Consider the following 27,737-nt stretch of genomic DNA (forward strand, 5'->3'; position numbering starts at 1 on the left):
CTTTTCTCGGCAGCCAAATGTTTATGTTTATAATGTTGTGTGCGAGCAGGAAGGCGTGGCCACTGGACTGCGTGTGTGCGTGCGCTTTGTGATTTGGGATTTGGTGTTTAATGTTATGTTAATGTTCTGTTGTTAGGCACACTGGACCTGCAAGGCGGTGTAGCCTACATCCTAGCCCGCGAAAGAACGCTTACTCAACTGTTCAAGTGATGCGCACCATTTCAGACGCTGTCATATATTGACACCGTAAACTACAATACTTAATGCTTTGTCACACAATTACCAGGAATTATTATTCAGTACTGTATTTTAAAGTTGTTTTTTTTATTTTTTACAGTAGTACTAAAATAAAATTGTTTTCAGTTTGCATGAGTGACAAATTATATTAAACACCATGGTTTTAAAAGAACGTCGATAAAAAAAGTCTCATTTAATCAAGAGAAAAAGATAGTAATTTGTGTTTTATTATTTTCGTACCAGAACCGCCCGAGAAATCGTAGCAGTGAAGCAAATCTTATGTTTACCTCATACTTAATACTCATGTATCCTAGAAATCGTCATTAAACAATAGACTTAATGAAACATTTTACGTCAGAAAGTTCCCAGAAGTATCATAAGTATTACCCTTTTCCTCTCTCAGTTCAGCCCAATTGATTATCGTCATCAAGTTTAGTAAAAAAAAAAAATTAAAAAAAATTACCTCAGAAATTCTATCATTGACCCGCATCATTAACAAAAGCAAAATAACCTTTTTTTTATTTTACTCGTGGATGTTGTAGAGCTGTCTGTACGTCTTTAGTTTATATTTTTTCATTCATTCACACAAATAAAGATAATTAGCGTTATTAAAAGGTTTTACTCACCTCTCAGTGAAGAAAGCTCTACCGCCTGTGAAGAAACGTTGAACATCTGCCTCGCGCTGTGGGTTGCGATGGCAGCTGATTGGTTGAGAGGGCAACCGCTGTTGCTGGAGCATTTCTTCGTCGACCGCGCTTTTTCTACTTTTAGTAGTTAAAAAATTTCAAACAGCCTTTTGCCAGCGATAGCATAATGTATTTATTTATGTATTTATTTATTTATTTATTTATTTATTTATTTATGTTGTATTGTGTTGTGCAGGGGCATCTTGCCCTGAGGATTTATTATTGTGTTGAACGTCGTATGGGTTTCTCCTACATATTTATCCAATTAAAGGTTCTGTTCAAGATGGATACAAATGGAAATAAACTACAATACACATGTTATACATACATATACTATTATAAATTCTAGTTAAATATTTGGAAGTAGCAGCACCAGTCTTACCAGCTCCAGTTGTAGCATCAGTGTCATCAGTGTCAGCATTAACTTCAATAGCAGTGAACCAAACGCATGTCTCTCAATGAAGGTATAAACCCATCTACGTGTTCATATCTATAACTTCTATTCTTCTTGTCCTTTTAATATCACATATTTCTAACAGTGTGAATAGGGTAATTTTAGGAATATGTTGTATCGCTTTGCAGTTTGCATTAATAGTCTCCGGGCTTTAAAATATGATAAATTTCACCTTCGTAACATGAACAGGATATGCACAGGGTTTTGGGTTTTTTTTAGACAAAAATTTGATTTTTGCCTCAGTAAAAATCTATTCCTAGCTAAGCCCCTGGTAACATTAAACTGGTAAGATGGACCATGTCTAGGCAAAATGATCACATGCTTGACATGATTAAACAAGCCCCACCTTGCCCAGACTTAGAGCCAAAGGATTGTATGAACATGTGCCCATACTCACCTTGCCCAGTCAAGCAAAAGGATCAGCTGTTTAATATCATACAGCATAATGCATCTTGACCAAACAACATGGTCAATAAAGTCTGCTATGTGAGCCAATTAATATACATATATATATATATATATATATATGTTTCTCTACAGCAGTTGAATTGACAGTAGAAAGTTATGTAAAATAGTTTTTGAAAGAAAACCTTTTTTTTCATGAAAGAATATTTGTCTGTTAGTTAAAAGGACGGCTTGAAATTGTGTTTAGTTTTTCCTGAAGCTCACAGTACTCCCGAAAACATTTGTGGATCACTCACTTTTTTCCTTTGCACTTTAAGATATATGCTGTTTGTTGGCAACTGAAACTGCCCCTCCTCTAAAGTGATCAGATTGATTAGAGGTACAGTACTTGTGTCTCCCAATACCAATGCATCAGTTTTTGAGCTATTCTGCTTAGCTGACAGCCGAGTTTCTAAGTCATGCATGCACAGTTTACCATAAACTGGACCGTTAACTCATTTAAGAGTACATGAATCAAAGTTAATGTATTTTTTACTCTCCTCAGAAAACATTTAGGAACATGGTATACCAAAAAAAAAAAAAAGTCATCTCATTTGCTTATGTAATGTCCATCAATATATAGTGAGGCATAGGGGTTTATCAGAACTTCTGGGTTTAAGAGACCAGTGACCTTCAACAACTTCAAATAAATCCTATTGTATTGTATTAGTCAGCATTTCCCTTATCTATTCCTGATCATTTATACTGTAGGTCAGGGGTTTTCAACCTTTTTTTGAAACTGTAGCCCTTCTATCTGGAGGTTTCAGCTCGAGTACCCCTTTACAATTTTCGCTCAACTGAATGGTACCTCAGTTACAATAAAATGGAGAATAATCTGATGACCCCCCCCCCCTGTTTATTTAATAAGTCTGGGTGACAAACTGCTGGTTTAGGACAGAACAACAAACAGTAAGCTTAATTCTTAAAACTTTTAATTAAGTATTTGGATGCACAGAATTAAAAAGACAAGTATTAGGTTAGGAGCACACCTATTTTTTGTAACTTTGACGGCCTTTTGTAAAAGTTTGAAGACCTTTTGATACCCAGCATACACTGCAATACCCAGCAAAGTTATACACTGATATTCTGATAGCACAGCAATTCAAATGAAGTTTGTAATTGGTTGTGTTCCTCAAATACACAATAAAAAGTTATATTTATAGGGTATACAGTTATACAGCGATACAGTGGTTTCGGACATCTAAGAACAGGTATGCGAGCATCTGGATTCATACTCAGAGGTACTCTGTAGCCTCCTGGGACATTCACAGCTTGTTTGACACCCTCTTGTAGTTGCCCGTTTCTGCATATAAAGCAAAATGCTGTTTGTCAATCTCTCTTTTTTCTTATAAATCAGTCTTTGCAAGAATCATTCCAAAAACACTTGAATCAGTTAGGCACTACAGGCCTTTAAATTGCAGTACCAATTTGCAAGTTGCTAAGTGGTTGCGTTCCTCAAATTTGCAGTGCAAAGTGATATCTTAAAGAATAGGGTATGTAGTGCTTTTTTTCGCCTCCCCTTGCTTTTGGTGCAAAACTGTGCTCTGATACACTCAGGCTGATACTGTGATCACAAAACACTTGGAATGGACTTAAATTGGTGTTTCTGTACTCTTTTTAGATGCACAACAATCTTAGCTAAAGAAAATGGGTTCCTTCGAGTTCGTAAGACCCACGACCGCCATTAGCTGAGCCTTACCCCGATGGTGTTTTTATAATGGGATTTGCCATAGGGAAGGGGGTGGTCTCTTATCGTACCCGTATCTCCACGACCCCTGGGCCAACAAACTCAGAAGGACATTCTTTGCATACACAAGAGTCTTAGCTAAAGAAAGACATCAGCCACGGGTTCAAACGCCACCCCACCGCCAGATGGTGGCCGTTGCCCCAAAGGGGTTTTATAATGGGATTTCCCATAGACATTTTTCAGGGTGCTGTATCTTGGGTTCCGGGGGTCCCCAAGACTTGAAAATCGGTATGGAGGTCCACCTCGGGGCCCCTGTCGATCCCTCAAAGCAACGTGTCCCCAGCTAGAAAGGACACCAGTTTAGACTTTTTTTGCCAACCTGGAGCTCAAAAGCTATTGGAAATGTGAAAATTTGTTGAAAATGTAGCATTTGAAAACGGATGGCTCCCTGTGAAAGAGGGCCCCCAGACATGACCCTAGGAAGTTCAACCCGGTTTCTAGGCCCCGGGGTCATGGAGATATGACCCCGAAAAGGGTAGTTTTTGGACATTTTTGACAGGGCGTATCTCGGGTTCTGTGGGGGTTAGGAACTTGATTTTTTTTTTTGCGTTGGGGCCCCATGGGGCCCCGCACAAGGAGTCACTATTTTTATGGTTCAAATGCCAGGACGGCTTGGCAAAGTGAATTTTTTCGTCATGACATGAGTTTTTGGGTGAACCACCACACCTTTTTAGGGGGTGGTTTGGGGTGCTCCCCTGAGTCTATATCACTTTGAATGGTGGTTCTACGTGCTCGGGTTCGAGAGATATGCCTGAAAATGTGTTTTATAACACTGCCATAGACATGAATGGGGCTGAATACCCGAAAATATATTTTGCAAAGAATTGCTAAGGTGGGTGTATGCGTGCAGGGGTTGTATGGTGGGTGTATGCGTGCAGGGGTTGCATAGTGGTGTGTGCGTGCAGGGGTTGCATGGTGGGTGTATGCATGCAGGGGTTGCATGGTGGGTGTATGCGTGCAGGGGTTGCATGGTGGTGTGTGCGTGCAGGGGTTGCATGGTGGGTGTATGCGTGCAGGGGTTGTATGGTGGGTGTATGCGTGCAGGGGTTGCATAGTGGTGTGTGCGTGCAGGGGTTGCATGGTGGGTGTATGCATGCAGGGGTTGCATGGTGGGTGTATGCGTGCAGGGGTTGCATGGTGGTGTGTGCGTGCAGGGGTTGCATGGTGGGTGTATGCGTGCAGGGGTTGTATGGTGGGTGTATGCGTGCAGGGGTTGCATGGTGGTGTGTGCGTGCAGGGGTTGCATGGTGGGTGTATGCATGCAGGGGTTGCATGGTGGGTGTATGCGTGCAGGGGTTGCATGGTGGTGTGTGCGTGCAGGGGTTGCATGGTGGGTGTATGCGTGCAGGGGTTGCATGGTTGGTGTATGCATGCAGGGGTTGCATGGTGGTACACGTGTGTGGAGGGGAATTGGAGTTCAGGTTTTGCTCACAAGAGGGGCGGGGAAAAGACTGGGAAGGGTAGGGTAAAAGAAAAATTACTACAAGCATTTATTTTCACTTTCGACTCCCAGTCTCCTTACCATCACTTTATGATTTTATTTTGTGATTATTTAATTATTGTCAAAATAAACGGCCTTCATCTACTCACAGTTGCAGTCTCATTTCTGTCCAAAAAGAACCTGAAACACTACAATATATTGATGGACGTTACATAAGAAAATGAGATGTCCTTTTTTCGGAATACCATGTTCCTTCCCAAAAATGTGTTTTAATATTAGCCTTTAATAAAGGAAAACGGCTGCTTTAATTAATTTTCATGTATCTATTTCAGTGCAATGTAGTTTCTTCATGTAATAAGAAATACGTTTAACATTTACATTTTTGTTTTTTTCATTAAAAAAAAAAAAAAAAAAGATTTCTGGGGAGAGTAAAAAATACATGAACTTTGATTAATGTACTAAGGGTTACTCTCAAATAAATTCACGATCCAGTTTATGGTAAACTGTGCATGCATGACTTAGAAACTCGGCTGTCAGCTGATTCCCCAAAACTGGGCTGAATTCGGAAATGCAAAGCGGCCCAGAATTTGGGACGTTATCTAAAAACCAAAGCGGCCCAGAATTTGGGACGTTATCTAAAAACCAAGGCGGCCCAGAATTTGGGACGTTATCTAAAAACCAAGGCGGCCCAGAATTTGGGACATTATCTGAAAAGCAAAGCGGCCCAGAATTTGGGACGTAAATGAAAACAGGGGCAGTCTATATGTAAAACTGTGATTACATTAGAGATAAACTAATGTATCCTGTAACAAAACTGTAATAGCGTATATGTTTTATATTAAAATATATCGCAAAAACGATTATCGATATATGCTACTTGAAAGAAAAAAGTACATCACCACAGAAAGCCAATTCCTACATTCGTGCACAACATGATAATTTATATAAAGTAATTCCTCATAGTTTGTAATATCAGTACAGTGTAATACCACATTATATTTTAATGGTAAGGTTGTGGAAAGCAGATCACTCTATCTGATCACAATGTTAAAATGCCTGCACGCTTTTCCACTCGTGTGACGACATATTCATGTGACAGACATGGACCAATCAAAACGCGAGACTGTTATGCGGTTCCATCCCAAAAACCGGGCCTGTGTCAAACCTCGCTTGTCCTGCTGCTCCAACACAAGCTACCTTAAGAGCCGGTACGATGCGGTCAATGGGTGAAGTTCGTCAGGAGTACTGCATAAAAAAAAAAACACGAGTGTGTTGTCGTGGCAGTTGGTGATCAAAGAAATAAAACAAAATAAAATCAATAAATAATAATGTCATAGACTTAAAGTCATACCTTTGAAGTCATAATGCATTGCAAGTGTTATTAGGGAATGTTGTGCTGTGTTTTCAAGCGCTTCAATGTGACAGCGGGTGCGTTCACGGAGATCAAGAGCAGCCGGAGATCAAGAGCAGCCGCCGCAGGGGAGGGATACCATGGTAAATAGGTTACCTATTTACCATGGTATCTCTCCCCTGGGTGCGTTGTGTTTTGGTGAGCAGGAAAGCAGCGGGCGGGATGGCAAGCTTGTCCTGCTGCTCCAACACAAGCTACCTTAAGAGCCGGTACGATGCGGGCAATGGGTGAAGTTCGTCAGGAGTACTGCATAAAAAATACGAGTGTGTTGTCGTGGCAGTTGGTGATCAAAGAAATAAAACAAAATAAAATCAATAAATAATAATGTCATAGACTTAAAGTCATACCTTTGAAGTCATAATGCATTGCAAGTGTTATTAGGGAATGTTGTGCTGTGTTTTCAAGCGCTTCAATGTGACAGCGGGTGCGTTCACGGAGATCAAGAGCAGCCGGAGATCAAGAGCAGCCGCCGCAGGGGAGGGATACCATGGTAAATAGGTTACCTATTTACCATGGTATCTCTCCCCTGGGTGCGTTGTGTTTTGGTGAGCAGGAAAGCAGCGGGCGGGATGGCGAGCTTGTCCTGCTGCTCCAACACAAGCTACCTTAAGAGCCGGTACGATGCGGTCAATGGGTGAAGTTCGTCAGGAGTACTGCATAAAAAAAAAAAACGAGTGTGTTGCCGTGGCAGTTGGTGATCAAAGAAATAAAACAAAATAAAATCAATAAATAATAATGTCATAGACTTAAAGTCATACCTTTGAAGTCATAATGCATTGCAAGTGTTATTAGGGAATGTTGTGCTGTGTTTTCAAGCGCTTCAATGTGACAGCGGGTGCGTTCACGGAGATCAAGAGCAGCCGGAGATCAAGAGCAGCCGCCGCAGGGGAGGGATACCATGGTAAATAGGTTACCTATTTACCATGGTATCTCTCCCCTGGGTGCGTTGTGTTTTGGTGAGCAGGAAAGCAGCGGGCGGGATGGCAAGCTTGTCCTGCTGCTCCAACACAAGCTACCTTAAGAGCCGGTACGATGCGGGCAATGGTTGAAGTTCGTCAGGAGTACTGCATAAAAAAAAAAAACGAGTGTGTTGCCGTGGCAGTTGGTGATCAAAGAAATAAAACAAAATAAAATCAATAAATAATAATGTCATAGACTTAAAGTCATACCTTTGAAGTCATAATGCATTGCAAGTGTTATTAGGGAATGTTGTGCTGTGTTTTCAAGCGCTTCAATGTGACAGCGGGTGCGTTCACGGAGATCAAGAGCAGCCGGAGATCAAGAGCAGCCGCCGCAGGGGAGGGATACCATGGTAAATAGGTTACCTATTTACCATGGTATCTCTCCCCTGGGTGCGTTGTGTTTTGGTGAGCAGTAATGCAGGAAAGCAGCGGGCGGGATGGCGAGCTTGTCCTGCTGCTCCAACACAAGCTACCTTAAGAGCCGGTATACCGCTAGCTACCATATACCGCTAGATACGAATGCATAGTAGTATACTGGCCAAGGGCGTTGGTTTTGCCCAGAGCCGTAACTAAGCTTTTAGCTACCGGGGCATGCAAATATATATATATATATATATATATATATATATATATATATATATATATATATATATATATATATATATATATATTGCATGCACCTCCGGAATGAAGCAACCGGAGGTTGATGGAAAGACTCCATATCGTAGCTAGCGGGGTATGCAAGACTCCATATCGGAGCTACCGGGGCATGCAATTATATATATATATATATATATATATATATATATATATATATATATATATATATATATATATATATTATTGATATTTTTTTCTTTTTTCTTTTTTTTTTTGGATGTTAGGAGTTAGGATGGTATTTACTCGCGCATAGGTTTGAATGTTATTTCCGAATCTCTCCTTTAACATGTCTGAAGGGGACACTGTATTACTTAAAACGTGAATTAACGTCTTAAATCGTGTTAAAAGTGAGCAGTTACCTTGGGATTGCACACCAGGTTCAGACGCAATGATTGGACTTATGTATCCGCAGGCGACCTGAGACTCACCGTTTCAACGGTGTCAGGAGTGCTCAACAGAAAATAATGCATAGAGAAAAATATTGTATACACTCTTAGAAAAAATTTAAAACAATATGTTAGTGTGTCATTGTACTCATTCACACTTATTCTTTCGTTAAGGTTTAACGGTTCTTAAATTTCTTCCATTTCTAATTGGCCATTTTGTCCCAACAGAAGATGAACACTGGCAGCACTACCTTCTGTTTCGTGAAATAGTAGACTTTGTAATGTCTCCTGTTGTGAAAAAGTCGTCACTTTCACATTTGCAGATTTTAATTGGAGAATTTCTCAGCGAATTTAATAGACTGTATCCTGGTAATTTTATACCAAAATTGCATTACTTGGTACACTACCCCAGATTGCTAGCTGAATTTGGACCACTTCGATCACTTTGGTGCTTACGTTTTGAAGGAAAGCACCAGTACTTTAAGCGGCTTGCAAGAAATGTGTGCAACTTCCGGAACATCTGCTTTACTTTAGCAAAAAGACATCAACAAAGACAGTGTTGGGATTTTTGTTGTGCAGATGCTTTGCATGAGTCATATGAGCAAGAAGGGTCTTGTGTTGTTCAGCTATCATCTACATCTTTGAAAGACATTATTCTTGAAAAATGCAATATTCAAGCCAGTGAACTTGAAGCTGATGAAACCATACTGAAAGTAAAGAAACTAACTGTGGATCACGTGAAATACGAAGTCAAGGATTACTTCATTGTCGATGTAGTCCATGAGGATTTACCCATTTTTTTCAAAATCTTGCATATCATTCAGTTTAGGTGTACATGGATTTTGTGTGGGAAACTGTATTTTGCTCTGGAATTTAATTCTCACCTTCATGCCTTCAAAATAGAGGCTTTGCATGAGTGGTGTACATTAACACCTGGCAATGAAGTTGACTACCATGCACTAGATGCTTATGAAGACAGTGATGGATGTTTATATATTGCACCTCATCATACTGTGTATAAGGTACTGCTTGCATTTAAAACTGTGATATTAATTACAATGGCAGGTTAACATTGGTGCTTATTTTTCTGATTATTTTTATGTTTTTTTGTTCATTAGGTGAAGAAATAGATGGTGAGACTCTTTTAGGTCTGACAGAACATATGATTGGAAAGATCTTCCGAACTATGAAGGACCAAGTCAAATTTTTAAAGGCTCTCGAGAACCTTAAAAGGTATGTAATGACAAATATATTATACATTATGTTAGTCTATTGTTGTGTTAGTATTTACATTTAAATACCACATACTATACAGGAATCACTTTGAAAAGTATAAATTACTACTACCAGTACGCTTTTTGTATTGTAATGTTGTATTGTAAGAAAGATGTATATTATGGGAGTACATTTCTTTATGGAAACACACAGAGAGAGAGAGAGAGAGAGAGGAGAGAGAGAGAGAGAGAGAGAGAGAGAGAGAGAGAGAGAGAGAGAGAGAGAGAGAGAGAGAGGTATTTTCACTAGTTTAATTCCTGAAAATGAGGACTGGGAATGTATGGTTTTAAACTTCTGTGTAGAAAATTAATATGGCTGTTATATTATAAGGCTCTGTTTAAATATCAAGTCTTTAGATATTTTCAGGTGATTAAAATTATGAAATATTGTTTTTTTTGTTGTTTTTTGTATTTTCATAGAACAAAAGCAAATGAGCATATTGTTTCAGAGAAGGTGCTACCAGTAGAATGCAGAGAAGTGCCACAAACCTCAACAAGTGTTCATGTTTGGACCGCATGTTATACATTGCCTATATTTCCTCCAGTTGTACAGATGGCCCTTGATAGAAAGGACATTGGTTTCAAATCAAAAGACAAATCTGCCCTTCGTGCAGCTCTAATACAGACTCTGTTTGATGACCTCAGCAAATATACGCTGTAAGAACTGAGATTTCGGTGTTTGTTTTAGATACATAGGCAACCAATTTTAGAATAATTACATAACATAAAATAGCATATTCATTTTTAAAATGATTACTATTTTTTTTTTAAATCTATCATAACAGCAATATTTTATTCAAGAGAAAAAGTTTTATTAAATTCATTTTGATAATGCTTTTCAGCATGTTTTTTTTGTAAATTAAAGCAATTGTAAAATGCAACTGTATTTCATGACATTATTTCTCAAATATATATTTTTCTTACAATTCACTTACAATTCATATGCCTATATTATTTTCTAATCTGTATATTTAGGTATCCAGACCACATAATGTACAGTACTGTGCTAAGTACTTTGTGCTGTAAGTACAGATTTCTAAGGGATGACAGCCAAACTGGATATGTGAGTATACATTTGGTAGTTATATTCATAAAAGAAATAGTCGAATAAACATTAATTTGTCAAAATTATGCAGCGTTAAATATATTTTTACTAGTTGATATGTATTTTTTATAGCCAGATAATGGACATAGGTTTAACTTTCTATCATTGTTTCAGGCTACTCTACTTGAAATACTGAGAAATAAATTCAAAAAAGAGAGAAAGACACTTATTTCAGTGGAGACTGTAGAAGACATGAAAAAAAAGTTTGGTGCTGTGGGTCGAGGAAGGAAGCGTGCACCAGAGCAACAGCAACCGCTCATGAAAAAGAGAAGAGAATCTGTAAGCCTAACTCTTGGATCTGCATTGACAGAAATAGATTGAAATAGAATTACATACTTTATATATGTACATACATGCGATTGTGTAGTTTATTAGCTAATTGGCTTTCATGGAGAGTACTTGATCTTTAGCATTTTTCCAGAGTAAAGAACAGCACAGAGAATACATGCAGTAAATGCCTGATCATAAGTATTGAATTACTTAACGTTATGATACATATTGCAGATGCAAAGTGAGGAGTTCCCAGGAGAAGACGAGCATAGTATTGCCAAACACTTGGACTCCATAAGAAAAGAAATAACGAAATTGAGGCCGAACATTGAAGCCATATGTGACAGCATGAATAGAACTGTACACACTCGGGAAAGAATGATGGAGAAGAAGTCCACTGAAGAAGTCCTTGGTCTGTTTCCATTCCTAAAGCATCCTAAACTGGTAGGTACTAGTTTTTATTCTACTATGGTGATTGATCAGAAATTAATATTTTTAGTTATAAGCATGTATAATCACTTTAATTAGTCCTCCTAGGTGACCTTTCTGCATCAGCAATCCACCTGCTCCAGCTTTTACAAAACTCCACTGCTCCTGGTTTTTCCCATGCAACTTCTTTCTGCTCGCATTCAGTTTAGTTTGATTTTGTTTTATTTATTGATTTTTTTAACTACTACATTATTTGTAAGTATTCAACTCTTTTTTTACAGCTGTGTATATCGCCTTGGATAAAGGCATATGATAAATAAATAAATATAATAATAACTTTAGCATCTGTATTTTAGCTGTTGCACGAAGTAGAACTACGTTTTGGAGTAAACTTGGAACGGAACCTAATGAGTGGCCTATCCAGAATGGTAGATGCTATTTTCAGACTTTCTAGTGGGCATCTTCTAACTACTGTGATGTCCTACATTGAAGATGCTTCAGATAAGACACAGGGAAATGGTAATGTATAAGAAATATTTATTGTACATCAAATTGTTTTGACCTATCTCAGAATAGGATCTATAAATAACTATTAAACAGAAAATGATGCAACTTCATTTCATACACTTGGAGCATAATATTTCATGGGGAAGATAGCTGGTATTTAACTCTCACAGGGGCATAAAAACCAATGTGAAAAACCTGCATGAACAGATTTTTAGAAACTTTGTTGATACTGTTCTTAACATTTTTTTGCTCCAATCCACAATAACGTTTGTATCAGTGGTGGTCAGTCCTGGTCCTGGAGAGCTACAGTCGTGTGTGTGTTTTTTTTTAGGCACCTTTAAATCATTTAAACTATTCTTTATCTGTGCAGTTTAGCAAATAATGAATTCATGAATGTAACTGAGAGCACTGGTGGAATGCAAAGCCAAAGATCCTGTACCTCTCAGACCAGGGTTGCTCAACATTCTTCCGTTTGCTTAGTACTTTGTATATGATCTGATACCCTATTTGTAGGACTGAGAATGAATGCTGCATTGTTGCTGTTGCCAGCTTTGTTTCGAGAGAGGGAAAATCTGTTTGTTGTTGACCAAGTAAGTTAATTGAGCTCTACTTTTTAAATGTAGCTTAACTGAATTGATGTTTTCAATGTTAAATACAAAGTCAAATTATCATTTAGAGATATCTCAAAATGAGTTTGAGATATCTCCAAATTAATTCCTGATATCTGTAAACCATTTTGAGATATCTTAAAATATGTTAAGATATCTCTAATTATTTCAAAATATTTTAAGATATATTCAACTGATTTAAGGATATTTTGAAATATTTAAAGATATCTGTTAAATATTTAAAGGTATCTCTTAATTTGGCTTGCCATAAATGTGTACTTAATGAATTATGAGGGAGACTTGTAGGCAATTAACAGGAGTTTAAGACGTTCCTCGCTGTTTTAAGTGAGATCCGACAGTTAAAATGTTTTTAAAGGGAGGAATATTACGAAATCCCTTTAAAGTAGCCGCAGCCCCACCACACGAGCCGCCACTGCTTGTAGGTATGGTGAGATGCTGCTGAAGTACAATTTCACGTAATTTATTGTTGAATAAAGTTATTAATTATTATTTTAAAATCTATACAGGTACCACCATCACCTACGCCAACTATCATTTTCAAGGGAACAACAAGCCCATTGGCAGCAGATGACATCTCTGTTTGTGTTGATGGAATTGAGATACTCAGTGATTATCCAGGAATGGATATCACCCTTGCTGTTGAATGTATTTTTTCTCTTTATTTTTCCTTGGGCATTGAGTATCCTAAAGCTCTAAAAAATTGTCTGACTTTCATGGAAAGGTACTTCATGAAGCTGAGTATCTCTGACAAAGTACCTTTGCCAGTGTTAAAGATGTACAGTCAAATAACTGCACTTTTACTTGGGGAATAATTATATTGATCTGATGGAATGCCATTTTAACATTTAATCTGAAATTAAATGAATTTATTGTGTCAACTATTTAATTTGATTACAAAAACAGAATATTTGATATAAAAATGTAATTGTACATATAAAAAAAGTATTTATTTTAAATGTAAATGGCTGATTAGAAAATTAATTGTTTATAACAAATGTAAATTGTTTTTAATAGAAGTTTTGATCTCAAAAAACTAATAAACATTCAGTCTTAATTTATAGATATCATAAACTCATAATAAGCTCTGATCTAAATACTGTACTGTAGCTCTTCTAATTTGTGCCACCAAAAAATGAATAAGAAAAAAGAAACCCACGTTCATCAGTTTCAATATACATTTTATCTCAGCTTTTTCAAGGTCTATTACATGTTCTTGAAAATGTCTTTTGTGTAAGTTTCAGGAAAATCTGTGGGATGCATAGATTTATTTTCCAGTTTGCTGCGAGACCCTTTTTTTCACTGTGTAAATAATATGGTTTAATTATTAAAAACACACAGGTTGAATAAAACTGTGTAAAACTGTATATAACTAAACCTGAAACTGAAACTACTCTAATGGTTTAACCTGTAAAAACAATAAATTGTTATATAAATGTTTAATAAATAAATTGTTGGCATCCTGAATTGAGTGATTTATCAAAGCACTTACACTTCTGAGGTTGGGGGATTCTAAAGGATGTGAAGAGCTCTTAACGGTATACATTTGTTTTTTCTCAGATGAACCAAACAACCCTCCATAGAATGTTAATTGTAAGGTTCAATAGTGTAACTCTTATGGTTCTATATTAAACCTCAATAGAAGGTTCTTCAGAGGAACCAATATGGTTCTGTATTATACCATTAATATAAGAACCATGGTGGTTCTTTATTAAACCTCTAATGCAGGGTTCTTCCAAAGAACCATTTTAAAAGGATCCATATAGCACTTCAAAATGGTTCCAAATCTATACCAGCAGATAGAACCTTTTAGGGTTCTATATTGTACCCTTTTTTCTAAGAGTGTACTGCATAAAAAAACGAGTGTGTTGTCGTGGCAGTTGGTGATCAAAGAAATAAAACAAAATAAAATCAATAAATAATAATGTCATAGACTTAAAGTCATACCTTTGAAGTCATAATGCATTGCAAGTGTTATTAGGGAATGTTGTGCTGTGTTTTCAAGCGCTTCAATGTGACAGCCGGGTGCGTTCACGGAGATCAAGAGCAGCCGCCGCAGGGGAGGGATACCATGGTAAATAGGTTACCTATTTACCATGGTATCTCTCCCCTGGGTGCGTTGTGTTTTGGTGAGCAGGAAAGCAGCGGGCGGGATTGCGAGCTTGTCCTGCTGCTCCAACACAAGCTACCTTAAGAGCCGGTACGATGCGGTCAATGGGTGAAGTTCGTCAGGAGTACTGCATAAAAAAAAAAACACGAGTGTGTTGTCGTGGCAGTTGGTGATCAAAGAAATAAAACAAAATAAAATCAATAAATAATAATGTCATAGACTTAAAGTCATACCTTTGAAGTCATAATGCATTGCAAATGTTATTAGGGAATGTTGTGCTGTGTTTTCAAGCGCTTCAATGTGACAGCGGGTGCGTTCACGGAGATCAAGAGCAGCCGGAGATCAAGAGCAGCCTATTCAAGGTTCCTATTTACCATGGTATCTCTCCCCTGGGTGCGTTGTGTTTTGGTGAGCAGGAAAGCAGCGGGCGGGATGGCGAGCTTGTCCTGCTGCTCCAACACAAGCTACCTTAAGAGCCGGTATACCGCTAGCTACCATATACACCTAGATACGAATGCATAGTAGTATACTGGCCAAGGGCGTTGGTTTTGCCCAGAGCCGTAACTAAGCTTTTAGCTACCGGGGCATGCAAATATATATATATATATATATATATATATATATATATATATATATATATATATATATATATATATATATATATTTTATTGTTATTTTTTTTCTTTTTTCTTTTTTTTGGATGTTAGGAGTTAGGATGGAATTTACTCGCGCATAGGTTTGAATGTTATTTCCGAATCTCTCCTTTAACATGTTTGAAGGGGACACTGTATTACTTAAAACGTGGATTAACGTCTTAAATCGTGTTAAAAGTGAGCAGTTACCTTGGAATTACACACCAGGTTCAGACGCAATGATTGGACTTATGTATACGCAGGCGACCTGAGACTCACCGTTTCAACGGTGTCAGGAGTGCTCAACAGAAAAGAATGCATAGAGAAAAATATTGTATACTGGCCAAGGGCGTTGGTTTTGCCCAGAGCCGTAACTAAGCTTTTAGCTACCGGGGCATGCAAATATATATATATATATATATATATATATATATATATATATATATATATATATTGCATGCACCTCCGGAATGAAGCAACCGGAGGTTGATGGAAAGACTCCATATCGTAGCTAGCGGGGTATGCAAGACTCCATATCGGAGCTACCGGGGCATGCAATTATATATATATATATATATATATATATATATATATATATATATATATATATATATATATATATATATATATATATTAATTATTGATATTTTTTTCTTTCTTCTTTTTTTTTTTGGATGTTAGGAGTTAGGATGGTATTTACTCGCGCATAGGTTTGAATGTTATTTCCGAATCTCTCCTTTAACATGTCTGAAGGGGACACTGTATTACTTAAAACGTGAATTAACGTCTTAAATCGTGTTAAAAGTGAGCAGTTACCTTGGGATTGCACACCAGGTTCAGACGCAATGTTTGGACTTATGTATCCGCAGGCGACCTGAGACTCACCGTTTCAACGGTGTCATGAGTGCTCAACAGAAAAGAATGCATAGAGAAAAATATTGTATACTGGCCAAGGGCGTTGGTTTTGCCCAGAGCCGTAACTAAGCTTTTAGCTACCGGGGCATGCAAATATATATATATATATATATATATATATATATATATATATATATATATATATATATATTGCATGCACCTCCGGAATGAAGCAACCGGAGGTTGATGGAAAGACTCCATATCGTAGCTAGCGGGGTATGCAAGACTCCATATCGGAGCTACCGGGGCATGCAATTATATATATATATATATATATATATATATATATATATATATATATATATATATATATATATATATATATATATATATATATATAATTATTGATATTTTTTTCTTTTTTCTTTTTTTTTTTGGATGTTAGGAGTTAGGATGGTATTTACTCGCGCATAGGTTTGAATGTTATTTCCGAATTTCTCCTTAGACATGTCTGAAGGGGACACTGTATTACTTAAAACGTGAATTAACGTATTAAAACGTGTTAACTGTGAGCAGTTACCTTGGGATTACACACCAGGTTCAGACGCATTGAATGGACTAATGTATCCGCAGGCGACCTAAGACTCACCGTTTCAACGGTGTCAGTAGTGCTCAACAGAAAATAATGCATACAGAAAAATATTGTATACTGGCCATGGGCTTTGGTTTTCCCCAGCGCCGTAACTAAGCATTTAGCTACCGGGGCATGCATATATATATATATATATATATATATATAAATTGCATGGACCTCCGGAATGAAGCAACCGGAGGTGGATGGAAAGACTCAATATTGCCTCTACTGGGGCATGCAAGACTCCATATCGTAGATACCGGGCATGCAATTATATATATATATATATATATATATATATATATATATATATATATATATATATATATATATATATATATATATATTATTGTTGTTTTTTTTTCTTTTTTTTTTTTTTTTTGGATGTTAGGAGTTAGGATGGTATTTACTCGCGCATAGTTTTGTATGTTATTTCCGAATTTCTCCTTTAACATGTCTGAAGGGGACACTGTATTACTTAAAACGTGAATTAACGTATTAACACGTGTTAACTGTGAGCAGTTACCTTGGGATTACATACCAGGTTCAGCCGCATTGATTGGACTAATGTATCCGCAGGCGACCTAAGACTCACCGTTTCCACGGTGTCAGTAGTGCTCAACAGAAAATAATGCATACAGAAAAATATTGTATACTGGCCATGGGCTTTGGTTAGCATACAGTGTCCCCTTCAGACACTAAACAGTGGCCTACAGTTTTATGTTTGTCTGAAAAAAACAACTACAATTGGTATTTTTAATAATCATTAACATGTTCATTATTTCAATATACAAACATGCAGTATTTTGCAATTATTTAAATCCAATCTTCTCCACTGCAGTTAAACTATGGTTGTTTTTCCTATGCACTTGACAGTGGTGGTGGGTGTTTTTGCCAAAAACTGCTTTAAGTGTGTGATGCAGTGTTGTAAGATTTATTGACATTATGTTGATAATCAGAACAACAGGGTTCACCAACCTCGACTAGGTCAGGGTTAACACAGTTGAGCTCAGATGAAACAGCCCATTTGCAATGTACAGTACTGGGTGGCTATTGGTCATTCAGCAGTGTGATGCAAATACCTGCAGTTACCACAAAGCGCTGACCTGAGCACACTTGCTCATTTGCTATTCTAGTTTTCTCCCTGGGATGCTCGTACTTAAATATTTAATATAAATGGACTTTAGTTGGTATATAGGGGGCTGGTGTCTATAGAGTTAACACAAACTGTTTTACAATTTCTGAAAATGAAATTAAGAAGTTGTGAGCGATGGGGATATAAATAGGCCCAATTAATCCCACACCTGCCGCACACCTTCTGTGAATGATGCAATTGTCAGCAAATGATTTACTGACCATCCCAATATAATTTAGGAGCAAAAGAAACATCTGTAATTGGCGTAATTACAGGGATTAATTATAGCATTGTTTCTTTACCGAATATCTCAATCGTCCTGCCTGGGGACAGACGTGAAGTTATGTATATATACATTTCTCCCCAATTTGGAATGTCCAATTATTTTTTCTCCTCATCGCAGCAATTCCTTACACAGCTCAGGAGATCCAAAGGTTCAGTGGGCGTCCTCCGATCCCACAACCAAACTATTATCCTCTTTTACACCCAGGAACTCGAGAGCGGATGTCAGCGAGCTACTGACCTCTGGAGGACAAAGGCCAGCCCTGCAGGTGTCCGCTTTTGAGCTCACAGGGCGCCTGGCCAGCAGGGTTCACTGTAGCGCAATGAGGAGAAACAGTCCCTTTTGTTTTTGCTTCCCTAACCCACGGGAGTGCCAGAGCCAATGTTACGCTCCCTTTGGAATTCACAGCGAAGACCGACAACTTTGCACAGCCAGGACGCGAACCTGTGCTGTATGACCACACAACCACGCTTTTACCAGGTGAGCCACTCGAGGACCCCCTGATAGTGTTTTTGAGGTTAAGATTCATTTAAAAGTTATAACTAGCTCTTTATTTTATATATATAAATATATATATATATATATATATATATATATATATATATATATATATATATATATATATATATATATATATATATATATTGCACCAGGATGACTGAACAAAAGGAAAAGTGAAACGAAGAAACTGTAAAAAATGACGACTGGACACCAACCACTAAAAGCTGGTAATTTTAAACTTTAAAGAGATAGTTTATACCCTCTAAGCGGGCAATTTCTAATCTCTTTATTCATGCCACTGTCTGGTGCTCCAAGGGAGACTACAGTTGGAATTTTATACCAGCTCTGTTATCCCCAGCTGGGGATGAAATCCATTGCGAAGGGGATGAAGTGGAGGTGGCTGTACACACACACACACAATTTGTTACAAACTGTTTATCCAATTGACAGGAAACTTAGCATCAACATTATAGAGTATACATTAATGATAATATACAAGATTGTGAATGTCACACAGTTTTACATACATCTGGATAATCCCTCATCAGACTGTGATTAAACATTTCATTGCTAATTCTTATTCTATCCTGTACATACTGTTGATATGTCATGTTCATCGTTTAGAGTTTACGTGGCAGGAGATGTATATGTATACATAAGCATAGGCAAATTGTAAGCATGGCAAATTCTTTGTTGAGATTTAGTAATGTCTTTCTCAAAGAGACCCAAGTGTAAATGTTTGTCGTAAGCACCATGGATAATAGCATTTACATAATGTCCCGTGACAAGAAATTACATCTAAAATACAAATGTATTTTTTTCAGATTTGTAAAAAAAGACCTGCTTCTCCTGGTGTTGTATCCTTGCTGGACGGAGATGGTGAAGATGCTGGAGGCAGCCAAGCCAGCACAGTATGGGGTAGATTTGACAAGGGACAAGAAAAGGTAATTAGAATTACAATGTGATGTTTACGAACCCGCATTAGAGAGACAGATAGATTCAAATTATTATTTTTCTCTGTCCCCTTACATTTGTATGCTGTTTGAAATCATATTTTTGTAATAATCTGTTTTCAGGATATGCCATAGACCTAGGTTAGATGAGCCAAAATGTCTTTATATCAGTAGTAACTGTGTATAGCCAGGTATACAATCGGAAACTTAATTCACTTTTGAGTTATTGTCTATGTTTGGTACACAGCTTATCTTCCTGATTTTATTTTTATTTTTTTTAACTTAGGTTCCATTACCAGTGCTGTCCCATAAAAATGAACCATTTTCCTGCCACATTGTTTCACCCTCTGGACATATCAATGATTCAGATCTTTTACACATATCCATCTTATATGGATGTTTTGTGTTTTGTTTATAAAAAATGTGTAAATGTGTAAAGGACTAGGGGTTGTGGTGTTTGTCTGAAGTAAGAGAGTGGTGGTGTAACATCAAATCATTTGCAGCACGAATAAGTCACAGTCACTGGCCATGTCATGCACACTTATTTCTAACTCATTGGTTGATCGAAAATAAGTTTAACATGCAATGGAGTAGTTCATTGGTTTTATACGCTCCCTTTAAAGATGTAATAAACAATCTCATCCAGTGGGATCTCTTTTCAGAGTGTGCAGTAGCAGAAGGGGATTGTGGGAATGTGTGGAGCTAAGGAAGGTAGAAGGAGATGCGCAGTAGAAACCCTGGGATATGTTTACACAATGAACTAATTTGTGGATGAATATCGTTGGTGTTAATTAAAGTTAATAAGACAAAATATTTTAGTGTAAAATTATACTTGATGGTGGGGTACTGCCTTTTTTAATTTTTACAGAGATGTCATTTTTTAAATCTTATTGCTATCTTACCAGAAGGCCACCTCCCCTCCAGACATTCCGATCAGAGAAAAGAGACAATTCGAAGCCAACCCAAAGAGACGTCCAAGACCTTGTCTGGGCTGCCTATCTGTAATATCAGCTAAAAAGGAGGCTCCTGTAACAGTAAGTTATCTTTCCTGTAGCCATTCCCTAGACTGCAGTGTTATGTGGCACTTCATTACCAAATCAATCAGAAAACATGTCACCTTCAGTTAGTCCATTTTTTTAATTTGTTTTTTAAAAATCAATTAAAAGATATTTAAACTTGTCAGTTTTTGTTTACATTGCATTATTTTGGAACTCTTAATACAATTATTGATAATAGAAACAACTTTGCAAATGCCATTACTATTTTTCAGATTCCTAGGATGAAACCGTTGGCCATAGCAACAGGAAAAACTGATTTAGCACACTTTGAAAAACAATATTGAAAATATTAAAACAATCAGCTCTATCACAATGACCTCAGTGAAACCCAGCGTGGTTGCGGGATGATACAAAATCCATTGTAATGAACAATAAGTGAAATGCCGGGGGTCCCGAGTGGCGCATCCAGTAAAGGCACTCCACGTGCAGTGCAGGATGTGCCCTATAGTCTGGACATCGCGAGTTCGAGTCCAGGCTATTCCTTTGCCGACCGAGGATGGGAGCTCCCAGGGGGCGGCGCTCAATTGGCCTACGCTTCGGAGGACAGCGTGTGTTTGTCTTCGCCCTCCAGAGTCAGCCCTGGGGTGGTAGCGGTGAGCTGAGCATAATAAAATAATTGGCCATTCCAAATTGGGGAGAAAATAATAAAAAATAATTGGCAACGACTAAATTTATAAAAAAAAAAAAAAAAAGTGAAATGCTTCAGTTTTTACAAGCTTGATTAATATGCCCCTATTTACCAGATAGAGGGGTCTACTATTCAATGGTTCTATAGAATGTTGACACACGCTGATGAAAAAATAGCACCATCTAGATTTCTTCCTTATCAAGCAACTAAATCAGACACCATATATCTTGTGATCGTAGCAGATTTTGCCCATTTTGAGGATAAGTGATACCAAACATTAAACAAACTACATGGGAAGTTTTATTAAAAGGATTCTCACCTTTCCCCAGCATACAGCTGATCCTGTCCTAATGTGAAGGTGGATCCAACAAGTGACGTCGTGATCCTGCCAGTCGAAGTGCAGAAAAATCACAGTCAAATGCATGTTGGCCTGATAACCAAATATTGTTCTTTTTTTTTTTTTTTTTTTTTTTAATCCTGCGCTAGTAAATCATGTATCTGTGTCAGGATAGCATATACAGCATGCTCATGCCTAAGTAAACAAACATTTTAAGAACATAAGAAAGTTTACAAACGAGAGGAGGCCATTCGGCCCATCTTGCTCTTTTGGTTGTTAGTAGCTTATTGATCCCAGAATCTCATCAAGCAGCTTCTTGAAGGATCCCAGGGTGTCGGCTTCAACAACATTACTGGGGAGCGGGTTCCAGACCCTCACAATTCTCTGTGTAGAAAAGTGCCTCCTATTTTCTGTTCTGAATGCCCCTTTATCTAATCTCCATTTGTGACTCCTGGTCCTTGTCGAAAAAGTCCCCTGGGTCGACATTGTCAATACCTTTTAGCATTTTGAATGCTTGAATCAGATCACCGCGTAGTCTTCTTTGTTCGAGACTGAATAGATTCAATTCTTTTAGCCTGTCTGCATACGACATGCCTTTTAAACCCAGGATAATTCTGGTCGCTCTTCTTTGCACTCTTTCTTGAGCAGCAATATCCTTTTTGTAACGAGGTGACCAGAACTGAACACAATATTCTAGATGAGGTCTTACTAATGCATTGTAAAGTTTTAACATTACTTCCCTTGATTTAAATTCAACACTTATCACAATATATCCGAGCATCTTGTTGGCCTTTTTTTATAGCTTCCCCACATTGTCTAGATGAAGACATTTTAATAAAGAACAAAAATAAAAATCACTTTGTTCTTGAGTTTATTTTGGTATCTTTTGAAATTGGTATTCTTCTTGTGTGTGTTTGTGTATATGCATGTGTGTGAAGGATGTGGGTTGGTGGGAGGGTGTTCATTTTAATGGATTTATGTCTTTTTAAGACAGAATGCTTTTGACAGCTGTTTTGTTGTGTTCACAAAGCTTTAACACTTGAATAAGTCCTTGAGAATTTCATGCAATCTTTTAAAGGTTTTCTGACCTGTAAATTAGTCCTACAACCACACAATGTCAGTGGAGTACACCTAATATGTGTAATTAACAATAATTAAACATTACCAATTTTGACATGATGAATTAACACACAGAAAAGGCTAATGACTAATCAAGCTTTAAATCCAATTTCTTAAAGGCTTAAAAAAATTAGAGTGGTTATCTTCTTTCTTGGATTTGGGATTTCTATTATAATATTTTTATTTAAGTATTTCTTCAAGATATAGGCAGTGCCATTTACAGTGTGGCCCTGAATCTTGGATTACTAGCCTCCTTGAGGATCTTTAAAATACATATTCCTGCTCGAGCAATATTTTAAAAAAATATATCTCTGGTTGCAATTTGGTTTTTAACATCAGGGAAATGATTCATCTATATGCTAAGGGTTGCAACTTTAAGATCTCTTTTTTCAGTAATTTCAAATGTCTGTCTACTAAAGCCTTTCTATAATGTTCTAAAGATAAATGGCAGATTATGAAAAATATATTGTCGTCACAGTGCATGACTGCAAATGGGTACTGATGTACATTTTGTAATCTGGCACAGTCATGTTTTTTTTCTTTTTCTAAAACCAAAAGCCTTGATTGCCTCAATTTCTATAGCTATAATTACTCATTAGCCAATAGTTAATGTGTTAATAACTTATTTATTCTTTAGATCAGTTTATGGGGAATTTGTATTTGGTCATGTGGACATCTGGAGGTTATAGGACGGACTGACTTATCATTATATATATATATATATATATATATATATATATATATATATATATATATATATATATATATATATATACATATATATATATATATATATATATACACACACAGTGACACTCAAAAGTATTCACCCCCCTTGGACTTTTCCACATTTTATTGTGTTACAAATGGAATCAAAATGGATTTAATTAGGAGTTTTTGCTACTGATCAACACAAAAAGTGAAAAGTGAAAAATAAAATCTACAAATTGTTCTAAATTAATTACAAATATAAAACTGAAAATAATTGATTGCATAAGTATTCACTCCCTTTGCTATGACACACCTAAATAAGCTCTGGTGCAACCAATTGTCTTTAGAAGTCACATAATTAGTTGAATGGTGTCCACCTGTGTGCAATTAAGGTGTTTCACATGATTTCAGGTTAAATACACCTGTCTCTGGGAGGTCCCACAGTTGGTTAGTACATTTCCTAACAAAAACTACATCATGAAGATGAAGGAACATTCAAAGCAAATCCGGAATAAGGTTCTTCAAAAGCACCAATCGGGTAGGATATAAGAACATTTCCAAGGCATTGAATATCCCCCAGAGCACAGTAAAGTCCATTATTAAGAAATGGAGAGAATATGGCACAACTGTGAATCTGTCTAGAAAAGGCTGTCCTCAAAAACTGAGTATCCGGGCGAGAAGGGCACTAGCCAGGGAGGCCACCAAGAGGCCTATGGCAACTCTAAAGGAGTTACAGTCTTCCACGGCTGAGCTGGGAGACACTGTGCATACGGCAACAATAGCCCGGGTGCTTTACAAAACTGGCCTTTATGGGAGAGTGGCAAAAAGAAAGCCATTGTTGAAAAAAACTTGCATCAAATCTCGGCTAGAGTTTGCCAGAAGGCATGTGGGAGACTCTGAGACCAAGTGGAAGAAGATTCTATGGTGTGATGAGACCAAAATAGAGCTTTTTGGCCACAACGCTAAGCGCTATGTTTGGCGCAAGCCTAACACCGCACATCATCCTGAGAACACCATCCCTACCGTGAAGCATGGTGGTGGCAGCATCATGCTATGGGGATGCTTCTCTGCGTCAGGGCCTGGAAAGCTCGTGAAGATGCAAAAATTGCAGTGTCCAGATGTGCAAAGCTGGTAGAGACTTATACAAATAGACTCGTGGCTGTAATTGCTGCCAAAGGTGCCTCTACCAAATATTGACTCAAGGGGGTGAATACTTATGCAATCAATTATTTTCTGTTTTGTATTTGTAATTAATTTAGAACAATTTGTAGATTTTATTTTTCACTTTGACATTATGGACTTTTTTGTGTTGTTCAGTGGCAAAAACTCATAATTAAATCCATTATGCAGCTGATGCATAGTTCACTCACCCTAGTCTCTGTAAGTCCAGAAGTTACATAAATATTAAGTATTATTTAATCCATCAATACTTCAACATTCGTAAAAGATCTTCACTCCAAATCTCACTTTATAGGCTTTACAGTACACCAAACTGCTATATCATTCTCTTGCTGTTTTGTGAGGTTTTTGAAATTGAGAGGAGCCCTAAGCTAAACTGCTATATAACATCCTGCAACATGCTTGTGGTTCAGTGTTGAGCTCTGAAGATGAGGTCACTGCTGCTTGTCTGCCTGCTTGTGGTCACACTGACTGTGGCTATTCCTGCCCCTATGTAGAGGGGTCTGAAACAGACAAAACAATGAAGGTTGGTAGAAATAGATAAAATTGTATTCTTAAAACTATGTATTTATTTGCATTACTTATTATTTAAACTGAACAAAATTAACTCTAATGAAACTCGTATTTCTAACTTGAGACATAGTATCCATTGAAAGTTAATTTCTGCAAATATATGGTAGTTCCATTCAAGGTGAAACAACTTCTAACGTAAGAAAGAAAAACATTTTACTCACTTGCAGGCAATATTCCCATATTCTAGATATTTATCTTCTAGGGTAAAACCACAAGAAACTAATCCAGGTAGACCAGAATTTTAACTGAAGTCCTTATCAACCTTGCCTATATGTTGCTGCAGGTCTTCAAAGGATGTTGGGTAATGATTACTGTGAAAAACGTTTTCTCATTTCACAGGAAGAGCAATTCCATTCTACCCAGTGTATGGACTGTGAGCATGTGTTAATGCCATTCATGCAATCTTATTAGGTGTGGCTGAAACACTGAAATAATAAGGAACTTGCAGCACTCTCCTCTCCCAGATCACCAAAGATGTTTTACTTTCTTTTTTTTTGTGTGTGCTGAAAGTCAATTTCAATTTCTTATGTATATTATACTGTATCTGGATAATCATTTAAACAAATCTTGTTATATCATGATATTTTAATATATTTTATATAAATGTTGTATTAGGCTGTGTGGTCCAGTGGTTAAAGAACAGGGCTTGTAACCAGGTTCCCGGTTCAAATCCCACCTCAGCCACTGACTCATTGTGTGATCCTGAGCAAGTCACTTAACCTCCTTGTGCTCTGTCTTTTGGGTGAGACGTAATTGTAAGTGTCTCTGCAGCTGATGCATAGTTCACACACCCTATTCTCTGTAAGTCGCCTTGGATAAAGGCGTCTGCTAAAATAAACAAATAATAATACTATTCTTTTCTTACCCAAGTGTGAACTATTTAAATAATATCCCTGATACCGATATAGTAAATGGAAGTGCACAACAAGTAAGGTTTATGAAATGATGTGGTTAGCCCCACCCACTTTAAATTATTTGGTTAACCCAGCCCATTGGCGACTCATGGCTTGAAAAACTGGTGGGGCACAGCACCCCCATCACCCCCCCCCCCCCCCCCCCCCCCCGAAAAAAAAAATGCTCAAACCCGATGCCCGAATTTAACCATTTTTATGTAAACATTAAGCTAGCTTTCTAAGATTACCAGATATTTCATCACAAACAGTTCTACGCCAGATTGTCACAATCAAGAGAGCTGCAAACAACACTTTACAGGCAAGAGTCTCTTATCGACAGACATCTACACCTGCACTAACCTGAGCGTTTGAAATGGAAGGATCGTCACACTCTTGTGCTGTTCGTAACATTCTGAACTACAGAAGAGTCAGGTTCGGTTTCTGTTGATGTCTCTGGCGTTGGAGGTTTAGCTTTTTTGTTGTAGAAAAACTCCAAACGTAGCTGTATTTTTGCCATTTTAACAGGGCTCAAATTCACTCCGTTTTAGCACATATTTTCGCTGACTGAAAAAGTGAAAGTCTCACACGAGAACAAATATAACGGTGAAGGGTCTTAGACACTCTTTGTTATGTTATTATGTTTTGAAAGTTTGAAATAAACTGCGCATTTTTAAATAATAAACCCTGGCAACAGTGGCGTAGCCAGGATTTTTTTTCGGGAGAGGGTGGCAATGGTAACTTTTTTAAGGTGAATAGTCACAGTGGTGAAATTGGCAACCTGATTTCTTATTAGTGCATGACGTTTTATTTTCGAAAAATAAAGAACTTTTTTTTTTTTTAACAGAAGATCCAATAACCAAATACACTGTTGTGCAAAATAGTTAAAAAGAGAGATTCAGTTCAGAACACTTCCGTTTAAAAACTAAAAAGGAAATACGAAGCAAAGGACTTGAACTTTTAACATGCGCATCAGATTTCAATTTCACATTATGATAATAAGTAACTATATATAATTTCATTCGTACTTATGGTTGTTCATTTCACATTTGGTGTTCAAAGCAAAGCAAACCATTTTATTTAATTTCACAAATCCTGACTAATGTAATTACTCTTTGACTGACGCAGGACTGCCGATGGTACCTAATCTTCTGGAGGTTCGGGGGAGGAGGGACTTGTGTACACAGTTGCATTAACTACATTGTATAACTACAGCGCCTTTAAACACAAAAACATGTACAAACAGCTGATCCAACAAAAAACTTGGGTTGATTGACAGCAAATCCAACCACTCATTTTTTTTGGTATCACACTGCACTGACATTCGCTAGTTGAGCTGACGGACACGCTGTAGCCTAAACAAATAATCAGAATGAAAACAAGTAGGTAACCGAACTCAGGAATTGAAACAGTTTAGCCGGTTTTCTCTCAGCAGCGTCCAGAACTGTTTTCATTCTGATTTATTTCTTTAGTTATTCAATTAATAACAGGTTGTACATT

At 37.3% G+C, this 27,737-nt stretch overlaps 1 long non-coding RNA gene across 1 annotated transcript; it reads left to right on the forward strand.

Moving 5' to 3' along the window:
• Positions 1-18,946: 18,946 nt before the first annotated feature.
• Positions 18,947-22,569, forward strand: LOC131734988 (uncharacterized). The gene is made up of 3 exons (XR_009327221.1): positions 18,947-19,733; positions 20,648-20,776; positions 21,758-22,569. It is a non-coding gene; the product is annotated as an uncharacterized LOC131734988 (long non-coding RNA).
• The last annotated feature ends 5,168 nt before the right edge of the window (positions 22,570-27,737 follow it).

This window comes from Acipenser ruthenus, unplaced genomic scaffold (assembly GCF_902713425.1).
Source record: "Acipenser ruthenus unplaced genomic scaffold, fAciRut3.2 maternal haplotype, whole genome shotgun sequence".
Lineage (NCBI taxonomy): Eukaryota > Metazoa > Chordata > Actinopteri > Acipenseriformes > Acipenseridae > Acipenser > Acipenser ruthenus.